Source organism: Sturnira hondurensis, unplaced genomic scaffold, assembly GCF_014824575.4.
Source record: "Sturnira hondurensis isolate 20B ecotype Veracruz unplaced genomic scaffold, ASM1482457v3 Scaffold0019006, whole genome shotgun sequence".
NCBI classification, from domain to species: Eukaryota; Metazoa; Chordata; class Mammalia; order Chiroptera; family Phyllostomidae; genus Sturnira; species Sturnira hondurensis.
The window spans coordinates 9,668,119-9,685,773 of record NW_028091637.1 but is presented as its reverse complement, the minus strand read 5'-3'; the positions used below and the strand labels follow the sequence as shown (position 1 = coordinate 9,685,773).

At 45.9% G+C, this 17,655-nt stretch overlaps 1 long non-coding RNA gene across 1 annotated transcript; it reads right to left on the bottom strand.

The window, feature by feature from the left end:
* Positions 1-766: 766 nt before the first annotated feature.
* On the bottom strand, positions 767-17,102 carry LOC119004036 (uncharacterized). The gene is made up of 3 exons (XR_005070099.1): positions 17,092-17,102; positions 8,749-8,757; positions 767-823 (listed from the first exon to the last, which is right to left on the bottom strand). It is a non-coding gene; the product is annotated as an uncharacterized LOC119004036 (long non-coding RNA).
* Between the last annotated feature and the right edge of the window lie 553 nt (positions 17,103-17,655).

Here is a 17,655-nt window from a genome sequence, read left to right as displayed (position 1 = left end):
AACACAGAGAAAGACATACAGCAAATCCTATCTCTTCCACTCCAGTCTTCATCCAACTAGTTCCTACCCAACTCCACTTTGCTCAGGTGACCATTGTAATTAGTTTTCTGTGTATACCTGTACTCATAAGAATAGCATTCTATCATGGCTTCTGCCATTCTCTTTACATACACATAAAGAAATTTAGATATAAGGTGGTATCATATCCTGTATCAATCATGATAGGTTGCAGTAACAATCCAAACATCTGTGGCGGTGGGAAAATTTCCCCACTTTCTCTCTTTGTTCTTCTGGCTGGTCTAATCATCAAATGGACAGGAGAGAACAACCAAGTTTAATTATGTGTGTACACACAGGGGTTCCTTAAGAAAATGGGGCCCAAGGACAAAGGGGTTTACATGCTAAGGAGAGAAGTGGTGGAGATTGAGGAAGGCAATGTACAAGAAGATGAAAAGTACAGGTTTTTGGTAAACAGACGTTTCCTGGACTATGCTGAAACCATGGGACACAAAGAGGACTTTGATAGAATGAGCCTTGCTAGATTCCTCCCTGTCTGTCATGCTTATTATTGCTGTAAAAAGTAAAAGGAAGAGACACATACTTCTTTTATGTAGGCAGGTATAGGATAGTCAACAGTCAACAATTCATTGTGCCCCCAGGGGTCTGGAAAAAGAGATTACTCAAGCCTTCCAAAGATATGTTAGTTTAGGTGCAAAAAAAGAAAAAATCATAGGCTAAATAGGATTTAGCCTACTAGTATAGTATAGGCTCAATTAAGGTAAAGATTAACCTTTGTCAAGAAAGATACTGTCCTAGGACATGACTACTCACTATAACTTCCTTTCAGTTAGTAAGTTTTAATTTCAGGACATCGTACGTGGTTACTTTCAATCTCTGAGTTCATAAGGCCACCATGCAGGCCACTCCTGAGCTTGTGAGGTTTGGTATGTGGCCCCTTTTTCATCCATGGTGTGAGTCAAATTTTCTGCTTCTTCTTGATTTTCCCAACTCACACACCCTACTGCTATAGGACAGGGTCTGCCTGGGGCCCACTGGTAGTGTGTGGGTTCTTGACTTGGTGTAGAAAAGATTTTACAACACGAGGAGTTCAGATGATTTTGAGAGTGTGTTTATTAGAGCTGGGGACAATGGAACAAGGAAGGACATAAGACAGAAGAAGCCATGGGAGAGAAGCCAGGCTGGGCTGCCTAGGCTCTCTGAGAAACAGAAGTCACAGTAGGAGAAGTGAGCTCCTTGGGAAGACAGAGAAAAGGGGGTCTTGGAGACAGTTTCAGGGGATTAGCCCGGGAACTGCCCAGTGCCCACTGCTCTCCTGGTTGTAAGTGTTCTGAGAACCTTAAGATTCAGGAGAAAGAGAGTAGAGATACGAGGCATGACCATGCTCTGCCCAGAGCACACCTGCGTGGCCTTTGTCGTGAGGCTTTTTATTTTTCATTGGCCGGCCATCCTAGGGGAGGTCTCAGGGGAGCGTCTTAATGGAATATTCATTAGCTGTTTAGGTATGTCCTTCCATATGCTGAGTCATCAAAATGTGCATATAGAGGGGTCGGATTATTTTCTGGCTAGTTCTATCTTCAAAGAACACCATCAGGGACGTCATTGAAGAGGGTGGAAGCCCTGGCTGCCCTTCTGTCCCTGGATGGTCTGGAATGTGGAAACCATTTGCTCCTAAGTGTCCTTGGTTAGGCAAGATAAAACCTTATGATTCATTAGCTGACTGTAAATTGTTCAAACTGTGTGGCCTTGTTTCATTATTTTGTCTCAGTGTCCTACTCCACTTGTCAAGGAATTTCCCTAACTTCTCGCTATCCTGCCTCACTCTAACAAACAGTGAATGGGGATTTACTTCTTCAACGCTATGCCCCCCACTCCCATGCACCCGCGTGCACAGGCACCTGTATTCCTTCCCCTGCATCCTCGCCGCAGTCAGTTTGCCTTATTACAACATGTAATATATTTAGCTATAGCTCCAATAAGTGCATTATACTATTTTCTGTCATGTACACTGTCCCGCAGACTTAATACTTGCCTTTTTTTTTACAAACACATTTTTATTCCACAAATCCTGAACATTTTCTCACTTGTTTGACAGAGTGTATTTCTGTCAGTGTTCCCCATATGACCAAATGTATTGGGTAATTCATTGGTCCCATTTTGTTCCCGGAAAGTTCCTTCCCAGACCACCTGTCTCTTACACCGCCCTGTACTATTTGCTCTTCAAGCCTCTGGGATCCCAGGTCTTCCTTTTTCTTAGATTGCTCCTTATGTAAGTAGAGCATATCATTCAATAACTTCCAGAAAATTCTGGTTCTAGGTCTTTAATGCATTCATTCTAACCACACCTATAATTTTGGACTAGCATGGTATTGGGGTAGAGAAACAAACTCTTCTCTACTCTCAAGGTTCTTTTGGCTGGTCGAATAATCAAATGAGACATAGAAGCAAGAGCCAATAACCAAATTTAACACATACATATGTATAGGAACTTCGCACACATGAGGGAGTCAGAGACCCTACGTGCGGGAGAGATTCACAGATAGAAAGGGAACGTGGATGTCTAAGCCCTTCTAAGCAAGGGAGGAGGTGAGGTGCCCTGGGGGCGCCAAAGGGTCATTCAAAGGATGGTAGGAGTAATGTGTAGTAAAAACAAGTTTGTTCTGCCATAGAGGTGGGTCGAAAGAGGTTATCAATGATAATTTTAGGGTGAGTCTCCTCATGCAGATTCTTCTAGGTAGTTAAAGGGAGCAGCAGAACTTTCCCTTGAGCCTGAAGTTAAAATTGCCCTCCACTCGAAACAGCCTGCAGACTGTGATTGGTCGACAACAAGTTCTTGCCGTGTCACAAGACAGAGAATTTCCTGAGGCCCACGTGGGAGAATAGGGCTCCACGGCGGACTTTATCGATGATGTAAAATTAAGGGGGTTCCCCTCCTGACTGCCCAGTTCCCCATCTCCATGTGTCTTGCCACAGAAAAGGCCCAGTCTGGTCTTCAGCAAGGCCAGGACAAAGGCCACTCACTGCCCAGAGTGTCTGCTCCACATGAGAGTTCAATCCAGTCCAGCATCTGGCTGGCTTAGTGTGTGTTTCCAGCTGCGGCCCACTGTTGCACTGTGATCTTCAGGTTCCCCCCACTGGAGCCCCCACGTGGCATCCGTGTGGCCATGGGCCTCACAGCTGCCAGGGCCACATGGCTATGGAGAAAGGACACACAAATGCATGGGACGAGTTCAGGTTGAGAGAGAGAGATCCTTTGTTTCCTCCAGATTCTNTATAATTTTGGACTAGCATGGTATTGGGGTAGAGAAACAAACTCTTCTCTACTCTCAAGGTTCTTTTGGCTGGTCGAATAATCAAATGAGACATAGAAGCAAGAGCCAATAACCAAATTTAACACATACATATGTATAGGAACTTCGCACACATGAGGGAGTCAGAGACCCTACGTGCGGGAGAGATTCACAGATAGAAAGGGAACGTGGATGTCTAAGCCCTTCTAAGCAAGGGAGGAGGTGAGGTGCCCTGGGGGCGCCAAAGGGTCATTCAAAGGATGGTAGGAGTAATGTGTAGTAAAAACAAGTTTGTTCTGCCATAGAGGTGGGTCGAAAGAGGTTATCAATGATAATTTTAGGGTGAGTCTCCTCATGCAGATTCTTCTAGGTAGTTAAAGGGAGCAGCAGAACTTTCCCTTGAGCCTGAAGTTAAAATTGCCCTCCACTCGAAACAGCCTGCAGACTGTGATTGGTCGACAACAAGTTCTTGCCGTGTCACAAGACAGAGAATTTCCTGAGGCCCACGTGGGAGAATAGGGCTCGACGGCGGACTTTATCGATGATGTAAAATTAAGGGGGTTCCCCTCCTGACTGCCCAGTTCCCCATCTCCATGTGTCTTGCCACAGAAAAGGCCCAGTCTGGTCTTCAGCAAGGCCAGGACAAAGGCCACTCACTGCCCAGAGTTTCTGCTCCACATGAGAGTTCAATCCAGTCCAGCATCTGGCTGGCTTAGTGTGTGTTTCCAGCTGCGGCCCACTGTTGCACTGTGATCTTCAGGTTCCCCCCACTGGAGCCCCCACGTGGCATCCGTGTGGCCATGGGCCTCACAGCTGCCAGGGCCACATGGCTATGGAGAAAGGACACACAAATGCATGGGACGAGTTCAGGTTGAGAGAGAGAGATCCTTTTTTTCCTCCAGATTCTATTAGCTTGGGTTTGGAAAAGACCAGACGCTTCTTCAAAAGAACCAATGAATTCACCGAGTCTTCATGGGCTTTGGATGGGTTTACACCCCTTAGTTAGACCAACAGGCCTCTGTGGACCAGCACCTCCTGTGCCCCCCTACAGTCCAGTACCAGAGGGGGAAGGGGGGAGTGTAACCCCCGTGGTGGAGCAGTGCCATGGTCCCCCGCACTGGGAAGCCTCAACTTCCCAATAGTGCAAACAGGCTTATGCTTCCAGTTTATTGAGCTCAACATGTTCTTTTTGCTCCCCTGTCCTTTATTAATATATCATTACATCCCAACAGTAGCAATACCACAGAGGGACGTCTAGGGGTAACTAGCTCTGAACTATATCCCAGGGTGAAAGTTTTTATCTCTCCAGATTATGAAGACATTATTCCGTCAGTTACTGTCCTCCAGTGATACAAAAGAATACGATTCAGTTCTGATTCTGTCTGTGGTAGAGGCTTCGCTTCTACTTGTTCGCCAGTACCCATTCTTCCTTTCTCCTTTCGTGAAATAAAGCCTGACTTTCGCCTCGCTGGAGACCACATTCCCTAGCCTTTCTTCCAGTGCTTTGTGGACAGGTGACTAAGTTCTGGTCGGTGGAGTGTGAGCTGAGATCTTGTTTCAAACTTCTAGGTTGTAGACTGGATGGCATCGGCACCAAAGCCCTTTCTCTTTCCCTTCTTCCCTGAGGTGGGATGCAGACAAGGATGGAGGGACTGGTTCTCAGAATTAGATGAAGATTCCAGAGCGGCCCTTTCAGCCCTGGATTCTATCTCTGAGGCATGAAACAAATTAGGGTTACATTTCCATTTTGAGTTTGCCACTCCATTTTTTTATATCTTTGCATTTAAGCAACTTAGATTCTTCCCTAATACACTGTTCCTTTCTTATGACCTTTTTCCCTCCCTCATCAACACCCTCTAAAAGTTCTAGAATCTTCTTTTTATCCCCGTGTCCTGAAATGTCGTGACTCTAACCATGTCATGGCTGTTTTTCTAGTCAGTGGTGCACTTTGAATTGGAACTATTGTGTGCTTCCAATTCTGTGAAATGTTCTTCTCTCGTCTCTTCAAGAATCAGCTCCTATGCGTCTTCCCTGTAGTTTCTGTCTGAAACTTTTCTTATTCAGCATTTGTCTCCTTCCCGGTCACCTTTCCTTTCTCCGCTGCCAGTGTTTTCCTTCCCCTGCCTCCTCCACTTTCTAGACTTTATCTTTCAACTCCTTCAGTTCCTTTTTTTTTTTTTTAGGCCCTGTTGGTTCCCATTTTCAAGAGTTCTTACTCATATGTTCGACCTCTTTGAACCTACTAAGTATCGGGTGTCGCCCCTTCAGTTTCTTTCCTTGCTGCTTCTGCTGCCTCCCATGCTGGTGGCTTTTTCACACGTCTGGTGACGTCGGGCTGTCTGTTCACATTTTCGGGCAAGGCAGCCCCACGAGGACTGGCAGGGCTTGTTGGCAGCAGGAGGCTGGGGGGGCAGCCGGTCTTCGTTTTGACACGGCACTTCGAAATGCCACCCTAAGGCCTTTTCTCCGCAGCAGGTTAACTTCTCAGGAGGAGGCTTCTGTAGTTTTCTGGTGGGGTGGGGGCCCCATGCCTCCCCTGACCTCAAAGTTGACAGGTATCGGGTAGATATCACACATACGCTCCAAGCTAGGTATTAGAAAGATATTATTGACTCCCTTTAGCGAGCCAGGGGTTATAACATATACACATTATATAGCATGTGCATATTTATATATTTATTTAACACATATGTGTGATGAGCCCCTCAGGGTACGTGTGCGTGACACTGAATGCAGGGAAGCCAAAACTGAGCAAAACCGAGTCTCTGCTTTGGGCTTGTAGCAGGTCAGAGCACGGTGGCTGCCTCGGCCGCAGCTGCTGTACAGGAGGTGGTGAGAGGTCCCCCCACCAGCACTGACTGGCTCCCCTGTGTTTTGCATGGAAGGGGAAATGGGGGAGGGGAGGACTCGATTCCTTTCTCCTAACTTCACTGATAGAGTTTCCCTTCCTACGAGTCCCTTCACTCCCCCCCAAGTCAGATACACCAATTATATATTTATAGACTAAAATGCTTTGATAAAACCTTTGCCATGCCCATGCTCCCAATCATTCATACCGTAGTATTGATACCATTAACCAGATGATCACTTAAACTTAACTAAGCTATGGGCTGTTACACGGTAAGAAACAAAGATCTCTAAATGCCAATTTAAGAGGAAGCACATGCATGTGCTGAGTTCACTGGGTCTCAGCAGAAACCCAGGGCTGGGCACCGAGGAAGGAGGGAGGGCACAAGCAAATATAGGGCGACCCCCTGAGTGCAGGTCCCTGGTGGACGAGGAGGATGATGGGCTCTGCTTTTGGAATGTCCACTTTCTTTCCAGGAGTCACGTCGCTGATTCCGAGAAGCGTGGATTCGAACAGATCCAGGAGGGGTTCCATGAGGCTCTGGGGGGCCCAGGACAGGACTCAGCAGACAGGGTTGCCAGAGGATGGTAGAAACTTAGCAAGGTTGTTGGTTTGTGTTTTGTTGTTGTTTTTAAACAGGGGCCAAGTGGGTCTATTACAGAAGTGTGGAATTAACAAGGCATTTTCAGGCAGCGTGGAGACCTCCCAGGTGGGACACCTGAGTCAGGTATAGCATGAAGGGGTCTGAAATCCGTGAGGGAATCTCTGGGAATATGAGAAGGATGTACAGAGGGAAAGAGTGTCTGTTTGGAAGAGGATTTGCCGCTTTATTTATATACTTTTAAATATTTTTATTTATTTATCTTTAGGGGGAAAGGGAAGGAGAGAGGGAGAGAATGTATGGTTTCTTTTTGTGCGTCCCCTGCTGGGAACTGGCCTGCAACCCAGGCCTGTGCCCTGACTGGGAATCGAACCTCTATCCTTTGGTTCTCAGGCCTGCACTCAATCCACTGAGCTACACCAGCCAGGGCAGATTTGCCGCTTTATTCAGGGTTTTAGGGACACCCCCTCTCCCACTTCTGAAAATCTCCAGGTGGTCTTGTTTTCCAAGTTGAAAAGTTGATCACTCTTTAGACAAATCAGAAGGAACTCCCCGCATTCCTTTTGGACCAGCCTGTTCATTTAGACAGCCCCCTTGTTCTGTATATGGTTTCTTTGAATATTCAGAAGGCCCTTCTCTGCCTTGGGTCTCTGTACTTGGGTCATCCTTTTCATGTATTTTCTCTTCCAATGTGTTATCAGGCTTCAATTCCCCCATGCTCCCCAGGATCTACCTCTGCGGACATTTCCCCAGCTGTGCCCTTCCTCTGGTACCACAGGTCCTGACCTGTCACCTGCATTCCTGGTAAACTTCAGAAAATTGTACAAAATATGGAACAGAACAACAATGAATATCCTAACAGGTAAAGAGCCCTTACACCTTGGTAGAGAGAAAACTGAATATCCTCGATGTAAGATACATCCAAACCTGCAGAGAATTTTTATGAGTTTATTTGGCCCCAAATCGGTAACAGTTGCCAGGAAGCGAGATCTCCGATGCTCCGGAAAATAACAATTTTGTAGTTTCTTTTATGCATTTAAAATGAAGAAAGAAATACAGCATAGAGACACATCAAAAAGTCAAGGGAGGTAATGAAGGTTACACAAAAGGGAAAGAAAGCAAGGTGGGTATCGGATCACAGGAGAGTCAACAGAGATTGTGTGCTTTCTTGAGGGTGGTTGGGTCTATTTCCAAGGGGAGTTCACATCTCTAGATGCATGCAGATAACAGGCAGGACTTGCTTCAGGCAAAGATCAACTTTTCCCCCCCGAAGAAGTTAAATGCTTGGAGTGTGTCTACACACCGTGACCTGCCCCTTCAGGAATGTGTGGTCAGCACCTGTAAGGTTATTGACCACAGTAACTACTTTCTGTAGAAACCCTTTTTTGTCCACAATACTCTAGTGGAAAAATAAGCACAGGTATGAAAAAGTCTTTTGTACCAGCAGAAATGCAAATGACCAGTAAACAGGTAAAAATGTGCAGGGCCAGAGGCAGCTTTATGTAGATTAAAGAGAACAGGTGACCTTTAAAAACTGTTTCAGTCCTGGCAGGTGTGGCCAAGATTTCAGGTTAGGTCCCCAGTCAGGACACATATAAAAATCAACTAACGAATGCATGAATAAGTGGAACAACAAATTGATGTCTCTCTGTTTCTGTCTCTCTTTCAAAAAACTTGTCTCTTCTAAATGTGGTACAATGAATGTGCGTTGTTTCTATAACAAAAGAACAACCATAAAATATTTTCAAACCACCTGGAATTCAAGGCCTACTTAGTTCATCTTGGGTGAGGAGGGAGGCATTTGTTTGTAAAGAGTGGAGCAGGGTTTATATATTCCCCATTGAAAAATTATTTGCATTTGAAGAGTTGCACCCAGACCTTAACACAAGGAGGACACAAGTATATTACCTTTTCCCCTGGTTGGATTAGATAGAGTTTCAGGACTCCTAAAGGGCCGAAATGCAGAGTCACCCTAACACAATGGAGGGGACACATCTTTCCTTCTCGTTCCAGGACAGCATCGCTGTTCCCACAGGACAGAAGACACAGTCACTCTTCCCAAAGGGTGGCGTTAATGGCGGGATCCTGTCTGGAGGGGGAGGTAAAGAGATTTCTGGGCAGGCCTCTGACATACGGAATCAGGCTTTGTGGGTGGCTGCCTTCAGAGGGAGCTAGAAGGACACGGGCCTGGTGGTTCGTTTCTTTGTCAGCTGGTCCTTGGGTGAAGTTTTAGAGGCAGGGCCATGATTTGTGGGAAGTCACAAGGAGATTGCTGGGCAGAGACAGAACTGCCTCACAGGAAGTGGGTGGTGGTGGTTGGGGCTGAGGTCTTAGCGCGGGGGTGGGGGGAGGGTGGGGGGAGGGTGGGGAGGTGGTCAGAGCTCAGCCTGGATGACAGTCAGGAGCCCAGCTAGCAGATTCTGGCCCTTGACGGACCAGATGCCTTAAGGTTCTTTCATAAACCTCAGGTTCCATGATTCTGTTTGTTCACGCACCCTCCCCAGGGAGCAGCAGCAGGACCTACTGAGACAGCAAAGCTGAGTTTATCACTCACCACACCGTACCTGCCCAGAGCTTTGGCAGTGGCTGCAAGGGGAAGTCAAGGTCAAAATGGGTTTGGAATCGGGAGTTTGGTTTACAGTGGATCTTTCAGTGCAGGGGGGTGAGGAGCGTGATTCAGATCGGATAAGAATGGGGGTGCAGCTATCGAGAACTGGGCAGGATTTTGAGGTGAAGGATTCAAGGAATCTTACCATGTGGGTGCAGAGTGTCTGTTGGTAGTTGCCATTGAAGAGCTGGTGGGTTTTTCAGGAAGTTCCTGTTAGGAGCAATCTCACTGTTTGTCTGGGCAGAGCCTTCTGGAATAGTGCCGGAGTGGTCATGAGCGTAGTGGGGCACTCGCTCGAACCTCACAGGAGTGGTGCAGTGTGGGGGGGCCTATGTATGGTTTCGGTGCTCAGGGCCCCAGCTGTGCGTGGAGAGGTGGTTTCCTGTGCAGTGTAAGGAGGAGTGTTTGTTGTGTGTTCACTCAACACACAACACCCTTTACCGAGAAGGGACTACACAGAACGCTGATCCGTTTACCTGCCATTTAGGTTTCTTGTCTCAGGTGAGTGTTTCTTATACAAATCAGCCCTGTGTGGTTATTCATATTTATTATGTATTAAGTGCTATATGTCCAGCCAACAAATTTTTATTAAATATCTACCATGAGTAGGGCCTGTGCTACACATTTTAAATTCACCACTCATTCATTCATCCATGTATTCAACAGATTTTCAGTGAACACCTATTTGGTGTTGAGCAGAGTGCTAGGTGCCGGATACACAATTGTGAATGGGACACAGGTCCTGTTTGTAGGTGGTTTTTACATTAGAATCTAATCTTCAAAGCAATTCCAAGGGACACGTTGGGTTAATGTTCTTTACGGAGAAGGACACAGGGGTGCAGAGGGCTGTGGGGGTCTGAAGGAGTCACCCCAAGATCTGCCCCTGTGGTTCACAGATTGTTTTGAGCTAAAGGCAACTTTAACAGCACTCCCAAGAGAAACGTCTTCCCCTCCCTTAACTGCCTAGAACTTTACTTACAGGCCTTGCCCATAATAAGTGATTATCAGAGATGACCTCTTTTGACCTGTGTATAGGGTGGGACAAACTTCTATTTATTGCGCATCTGTTCTTCTTATCATCCTGCAATCAGTGGTCCCCAACCTTTTTGGTACCGGGAACTGGTTTTGTGGAAGATTAGTTTTCCACGGACTGGGGCGGGGGTGGGGGAGTGGGGAATGGTTTGGGGATGATTCAGAGGCGTTGCACGCAAGGTCACTTTCTGCAGTGCATTCTGGTGTGGGCGTAACAAGCCAAGGACTGATACGGGTTGGAGGCCCCGGGGTTGGTGACTCAAGACACCTTATCTTATCCCTAGCTAAGGATTTCTTATTTAACCATGTTCCCTTTCTAACTTTGAACTTCTCCTGCCAGTGAGGTCTCTGACCCTCCTATGTCTGTGGAATTCCTATACACAAGGAGGTATTAAATTTGGTTATTTTCTTTTGCTAATCTGCCTTATGTCTAATGGATTGTTAGACCAGCCAAAAGAACCTGAGGGTAGAGGAAAGTTTGTTCATCCCCAGACTGCGTTGCCAGTTGCCAGAACCTTCCTTAATCAGACTGAAGACCCCGCCCTTAACCTCTTTTCCTGGTCTGTTTGCCCTGGGCGTGGTTACTCTTCCTTCTGTAAACAGTTCCAGAATAGTCTGGTGAGGAGAGCCTGGCCTCCTCCCTCCTGGCCTTAGGTCTTCAACCCGGGCTTTAAACCCCTTACCTCCTCATCTGCCTCCCAACTCACTGCAGGGTTGAATTGGGAATCGGTCACTCTCCCGGAGCTAGAAATAGTCTGCAATCACTTCTTCCCTTGAGAAGTATATTAGTAACACTTCTAACTTCCTCCAGAAGGAATGCAAGGGTCTGTTCTAGTCTTGAAACATGCCCAAGCTGATTCAGTATCTGAGAGGCAGAGTGGAAACTAGGAATGATTCAGGGCTATAAGTCAACTTTTATTACCTCCCACCGCAGGGATCTTTTTCTAAGATCTCGATTGAGTTCATCAAGACCAAGCAACACCTAAATATTTTTAGCACATAAACTGCTGTGAATTGTGGTTATCTGAGATATATGACTAATATCAGGATTTGTGCTCTGACAGTACATTCACGTACATCCAGTAAAAAATACTGCAAATAGGAAGCCTTTTATTAGAAAGGATTGATTTTCTTGCATGCTTCTGAATCAGCTTGTCCAAATAGAATGGATGACCTTTATTTTTAAATTTCAAATATTTGCAAAACATTTGGGGGAGTAAAAATAGGAAATGAAGGATTTGAGAATTGACCAATGCAACTGTCCCGGCCATCTGGGAGTCCATAATACATCCACAAGTCTTCCGTTGGACGTAAAGTGCGTAAGCGGTAACGTCAGGCTGTTGGCCATGCCGGCACCGAGTCCAGGTCTGCACAAGAAGCTCACACCCCAGCCTTCGGTTTTTCCCTTTGGGGCTCTGTGTCCTTGGGCAGGTTTCCATATGTGCACTCAGAGATTCTGTCTGGGCCAGTGTGAAGGAACTTTCTAAATCCTGAAGACAATTTACATTATACAAACATTAGCTATTGTGAATGAAACACAACGAACACTCGTAAGGAAATTAGTAGCCGACTTAAAAATACCGAAGATGAGAGAGCCTTATGAGGAAGAAACGACTCACCCAAAGGAGGATTGTTAAACGCTTGGCACAGACCATTAACATTAAAGGGTTGAATTCTTCCAAGTGTCCTTTCATTTTGTCCTTGAGAAGGGTGTTGTCATTGAACAAGAGCATCACTGACGAGAGTTCTGAACCTAGTCTGTATTAAACTCTTCGTTGCGGAGGGTGGGGTGGGGGGGGGAACAGACTCGGTGAGACTCAGGCCACACAGCGAGTTAGCGACGGGCTGGGCCGAGAGCCCCGACCGGCGTTCCTTGTGCCGAGCTCACGTGGTCTGTGTTTGCGTGGCCTTTCTCCATGTTTCCAGTGGGGAGCACCCTGCGTTTCTGCCCTGGTTTCCCTTAGTTTGTAAATCCAGCTCCTTCCACCCTTCTGCTCCCGGTTCTATTCCCGCTCCTCCCTTTGCCGTCCCTGTCCAGCCAGGCATGTATGGGGCACACACTATTGATTCTCATTCCTCCTTTTCCTCCACATCTTCTAGTTTCTCCTGACCAGAAATGGTTCCTCGTTCGAAAGTAAAACCATAATACTAACCGCCTACCCTCTCTCTAAGCAGGCTAAGTAGTTTGGTAGGCGGCTACATCCAGCCACGAACGTGTGTAAGACCCGCGCCCTCCTTTGGCGTGGAGGGGCAGCATTTGACCAGCGAAGGGAAAATGCATTCATTAAAAGGGTGTTAGGCTGTGTCCGCCGTCAAGGTTTTCCTGTAAGAACTTCACCTTGGATGGTGTCCACTAAGCGCCTGATTATGATAGATAAATAACTTTAATTGTACTATGGATAATTTAAAAAGCATATGTTTATATACCATCACTCATTTATGATTTCACTTACATGATAAATATTTACTGAACTCCTACTATGTGCCAGGCCTGCAGCTGGACAAGGGAAATATAGCGGTTTAAGGGCAGATACTATTTGCGTAGTACTTACAGTTTATCTGGAAATCAGATATTAAATGACTATAATAGGTGTGGTGACTGTCTTGAGAGGGGGCAGACGGGATGCTCAGGGGACAGGGCAGGAGGACCTAAGTCAACCTAGGCCTCGTGAAAGGCCTTTGTGAGGCAGTGCCTGAGGGAGGCACAGGAGAGGCTGAGGTGGGGGGTCAGCGTGGGAGAGATGCAGTGAGGCTGATGTGAGGCCCTGCAGAAGGGCCTGCGTGTCTGAAGGACAGAGTGGGAGCAGGAGAATGCTCCCCCCGGGGGAGGGGAAGAGGTGAGCAGGATCAGAGGAAGCAGGGCCTTGGGGTCCACACCCAAAAGTTTGGGCCTGTCTTGGGCCTGTCGTAAGGATAGCGGGGAGCCGCTCAAGGGGTTTGTCAGCTGCGGGGAGACACGGTCAAATTTGCCTTTTTGAACACTGATTCTGGCTACAGTTGAAGGGAATGTTTGGAAGCAGTTGGAGACAGGAAGCAGGGCTGGCATTCCTCCAGAATAATGATGCCCTCGGCTAGGGGGGAAGTGGGAAGCGCTGGGTAGAGTTAGGCATGTAAAAATGGTAAACCAACATGGGGGGGTGTCTGTGAGTAAGGAAGTGGGAGGCACTGAGAATGATGGTGTCTGGCATGGTTGTCTGATGGATTGTGGGACGCACAAAGGCTATGAGCTTGTGGAAAGCACATTGAACTCACCTGCACGTGTGTGGGAGGTGGGAGCAGGAAGGTGCAAAATTCATCTGCATCTTGTAGGCCACGTGTTGCCTGCAGCTGAATTTGGCCAGCATTTATTTATGTAGTGTTTTAGATGTAATCATTTTAATTAACCTATCAATGTCACATTATATACCTGTATACAGTATCTAGTTGTCTTCTTAGCTTTAACATTATTTCAGGACACACATATTTGGCTATCTCTCTCAAGATGTATGAAGTTCTGTCATTCTTTTTTGTTTTGTTTTGTTTTGTTTTATTGGCATAGCAGGCACACACAGATAAGTGTGTGTGATGTAAGTATCTATAGAGCATATTGAATTTTCACAAAGATAGGTTCACATCTGTCTAACCATTGCCCAGATTACAGAACACTCCCGGAAACCCCCAAATCTCCTATATGTATCTTGTAGTCACTGCCTCCACTACCCTGATTTATAGAACCTTAGATTAATTTTTGCCCATTTTAAAAATTTATGTAAATGGAATCATACAGTATGTAATCTTTTGGGTTGTCTCATCCTTTTAAATGATTGCATGTTATTTCATTGTATGGACATATAACTTATTTTTTTATGTTTAAAAATATTTTATTTATTTATTTTTAGAGAGGAGAAGAAAGGGAGAAAAAGAAGTGGAGAAACATTGGTCAGTTGCCTCTTACATGTCCCCAACTAGGGACCTGGCCCGAAACCCAGGCATGTGTCCTGACCAGGAATCGAACCAGTGACCTTTTGGTTTGCAGGCTGGTGCTCAATCTGCTGAACCATACCAGCCAGGGCTGGACATCTAATTTATTTAACCAATCTCCTGCAGGTGGTATTTAGGTTGTAGTCCATCATTTGCTGTCATAAACAATGCTACAGTCAATTCTTCATAAATAACCTCAAAATAGTACCAGTATTTCAAAGATTTTTTAAAAATTTTTTTATTTTTTTTTTTAGCTACAAGTAACCTAAACAATAGAGACATTTGTTATCTTACCTAGAAGTCTGGAAGTAAGCAGCTCAGTGCTGGTTCAGGTGATGGCCCAGTGCCTTTGCTGTGTCCTGGCTCCTCCCCTCCTTTTTCCTCTGGCTTTATCCTCAAGGCTGCCCCCGACCCCACTGCCCACCCCACTGCCATGGTCCAATGATAGTTGTTGTTTGTGGTCCTTGTCCTGTGGGACTTCTGTTCAGGTATATTTTGCCCATTTTTCTATTGGAGCATTTTCATAAAACTTAATTCTTTCAGCTGTTTTATTTCTGACTCTAACTTTCCAGCCTGCATGGGCTCTCTAGTCCTTTTCTTGTCAACTGGTCACATCTGTTCCACCTTAAACTCAGTGGCTATTTTAATCAGACCAGTGTCCCTTTTTCTGTTTCACCTACATTTTAATGTCCTTAATTTACTCTTAGTCTTGGTTTCACCTTCCTTTCCTGTCTTCTTTTCCTGTCTCTGAGCTATGTACTTGTACATTTTTTAAAAATGCCAAGCAAAATCTTTCTCTCTGAGCAGACATAATACTATAGCCCAATAAATCCATTTGAGGTTTGCTTACTGATTCAGAATCAGTTAGAGCATATAAAAGTAGTTAGAACACCAAAAAAAATGCCATACCTTTCTATAGTCAAAATATATTTTTGTGGTTTCCTTCTCAATGTGTTAGTTATCAATAATTGTATTTATGTCAATGTTTTTCTCTTAACATTTTGATGTGGAAAATTTCAAACACGACAGAAAAGCTGCAGGAATTATACTTAGAACACACGAAGAGCCACAGACTAGGTTCTGTGTTTGACATTTTGCTAAGGTTGCTTTATCACGTGTCTACCCATTTAACCATCATCGATTTATCTCACTTTTTAATGCACTTCAAAGTTGCAGACATGGGCCGTTTCATTCCTAAATGCATCCACATGCATCATTAACTAGAATTCGAGGCTTGTTTCAATTTTTTTTTGAACTAACATTTACATGCAGTGAAATATACAGACCTTCAGAGTAGTATTAGATGAGTGTTGAATGTTAGTAGCTTTCAGTGCCTGGGAACATCATGAATTACCAGTTCTTTGATTCATTCTCATTGGCATATTCATGCAAGTCCAGGCAGTAAAAGGTCTGTGTCATTGCAGCCACAGACTGCTTCCTTTGCGTAGGTTGTTCTCCCTCAGGCTCCAGAGCTGAGTCCTTGTGCCTCGGCTGACCCTCTCCTGGGTGAGACTCCGTGTCGCCCTTCACCCCCACGTGGGTCTAGGGGATCGGAGCGGGTCGGCACTGTGGAGCAGATATTACAAGCCCCGGGGTCAATGGCACGATCTGTTGATAGTGGGGTGGAGGTTCAGGGGTGTGGGGAGAAGAGCCAGGCCACTGGAATGGTGTCCAGGAGAGAAGACAGTGTGTGGGAATGGGTTCCAGACCTTCGAAGTTTTGGATATCTGGAGCAGGGAGATGGGAGGGGAGTCGTCAGGATGAAGGAAAAGGGAAAGGAAAGGAAGGAAAATTGGTGAGAGCTGCTCAGCACAGTGACTAGAGGAACACATGTAGGGTCAGACTGCCTGCGTTCACCTCCCTGTTCCTCCATTCATTAGCTGTCCATTTGTTGTTTTGTTGTTGCTGTTACTTTTCTTTGTTTTTCAGCTGTCCATTTGTTTTACCTGAACTCTCTGTCTCAATTCCCTCATCTACAAAATGGGGATAATAATAGTACCTACCCCATGCAAGGAGCATGTGAAATCGTGTAAACGAGAATACTCTGTTTCCTGTCCGGTGGGTGGTGAATGTCTGCTGACTGCGTGTATGGGTGGCCGGTCGGTTTAGCCTGGGGGCCCGTCCTAGACCTTTACAATTTAGAAGCGGGACGGCCTCTTCTCTCCCTGTGCCCCCCGCATCCTCACCACTCTCCCATCTTGCTGCTGAGGCAGATACTTTGTTGTAACAGGGCACAGAATCTCTCATTTTGCAAAAGAGCCTTCAAGTTTTAGTGGCAGAATTACTAGTGTAAGTGGGTTTCACTGAATGTGCAGATGCCCATCTCCGATCTTTTTTTGTTTTGGTAACGGAAGGTAGGGAGAAGGTAGCTGCGGCTAAAGGTGAGAAAACTGAGGCCACCGGGGTTGTGGGATGAGCAAAAGGACTAGACCGGCACAACCAAAACAGTTTGCTGAATGTCTATTTTTTTTTTTTTAAAGCAAGCAGAGTTTTTATACATAGAGGACTTCATTTTGGGAAGTGGGGGTTCAGGACAAACAATAGAGCTGAGATTCTGGTTTTATTTTATTTTTACCATTGACTGATCACATACTTCTATTCCTATACTTCATCCGCTCACACCTGGTACACACCCATACAAAGTCCTTCCTGCATTTTTGTGTAATGCTGCTGTCAGCCCTAAGGGGTGGGAGGGAATGAGAGAATGCTTGGCTTCACTGTTAGGCCATACCACAAGTCTCAATTCCAGGAAGATTTTTGTGTGAAATTTGAGAGGCTGGCATAGTTTTCAAATCAGAGAGGTGTGCACCACTTTTAAGAATGCTTGTGAATCCTGCCTACAGGCCAAAGGCTCTTGGTTTAGAACTCCCTCTGGTGGAAAGCCAAGCTCACGGTCATTCCATTATTGATCTAGTCTTTACTTCCAGGTGGCTATTGCTGTGTACTCAAAGGTTTACCTTTTACGCTCTCTCTCAGGCTCTTTCTCAACAGTCTGTGCAATCTTTTCTGCAGATCGATCTGTTAGCTTATGCTCGATTAGATTATCAGTTAGCTCTTATCATAATCACCCCAACAGCTGCTATTAAAATATACTTTTACAATAGGCATTGGTATAACCAGGCTCCTAGGGTCTCACCCATGTTTTCTGGTATCCGTGAGAAGCCCTGGGAGGCTGCATGGAAGGGGAGTTAGACCATTCCCTGCAGAACGCCCACAGCCCGTGGGAACTGTAGCCGGAAGTGCTGCTGGAAAACCACTCTGGGCCCCGTGCAGACCGTTCTCATTTGCACCAGCTTGT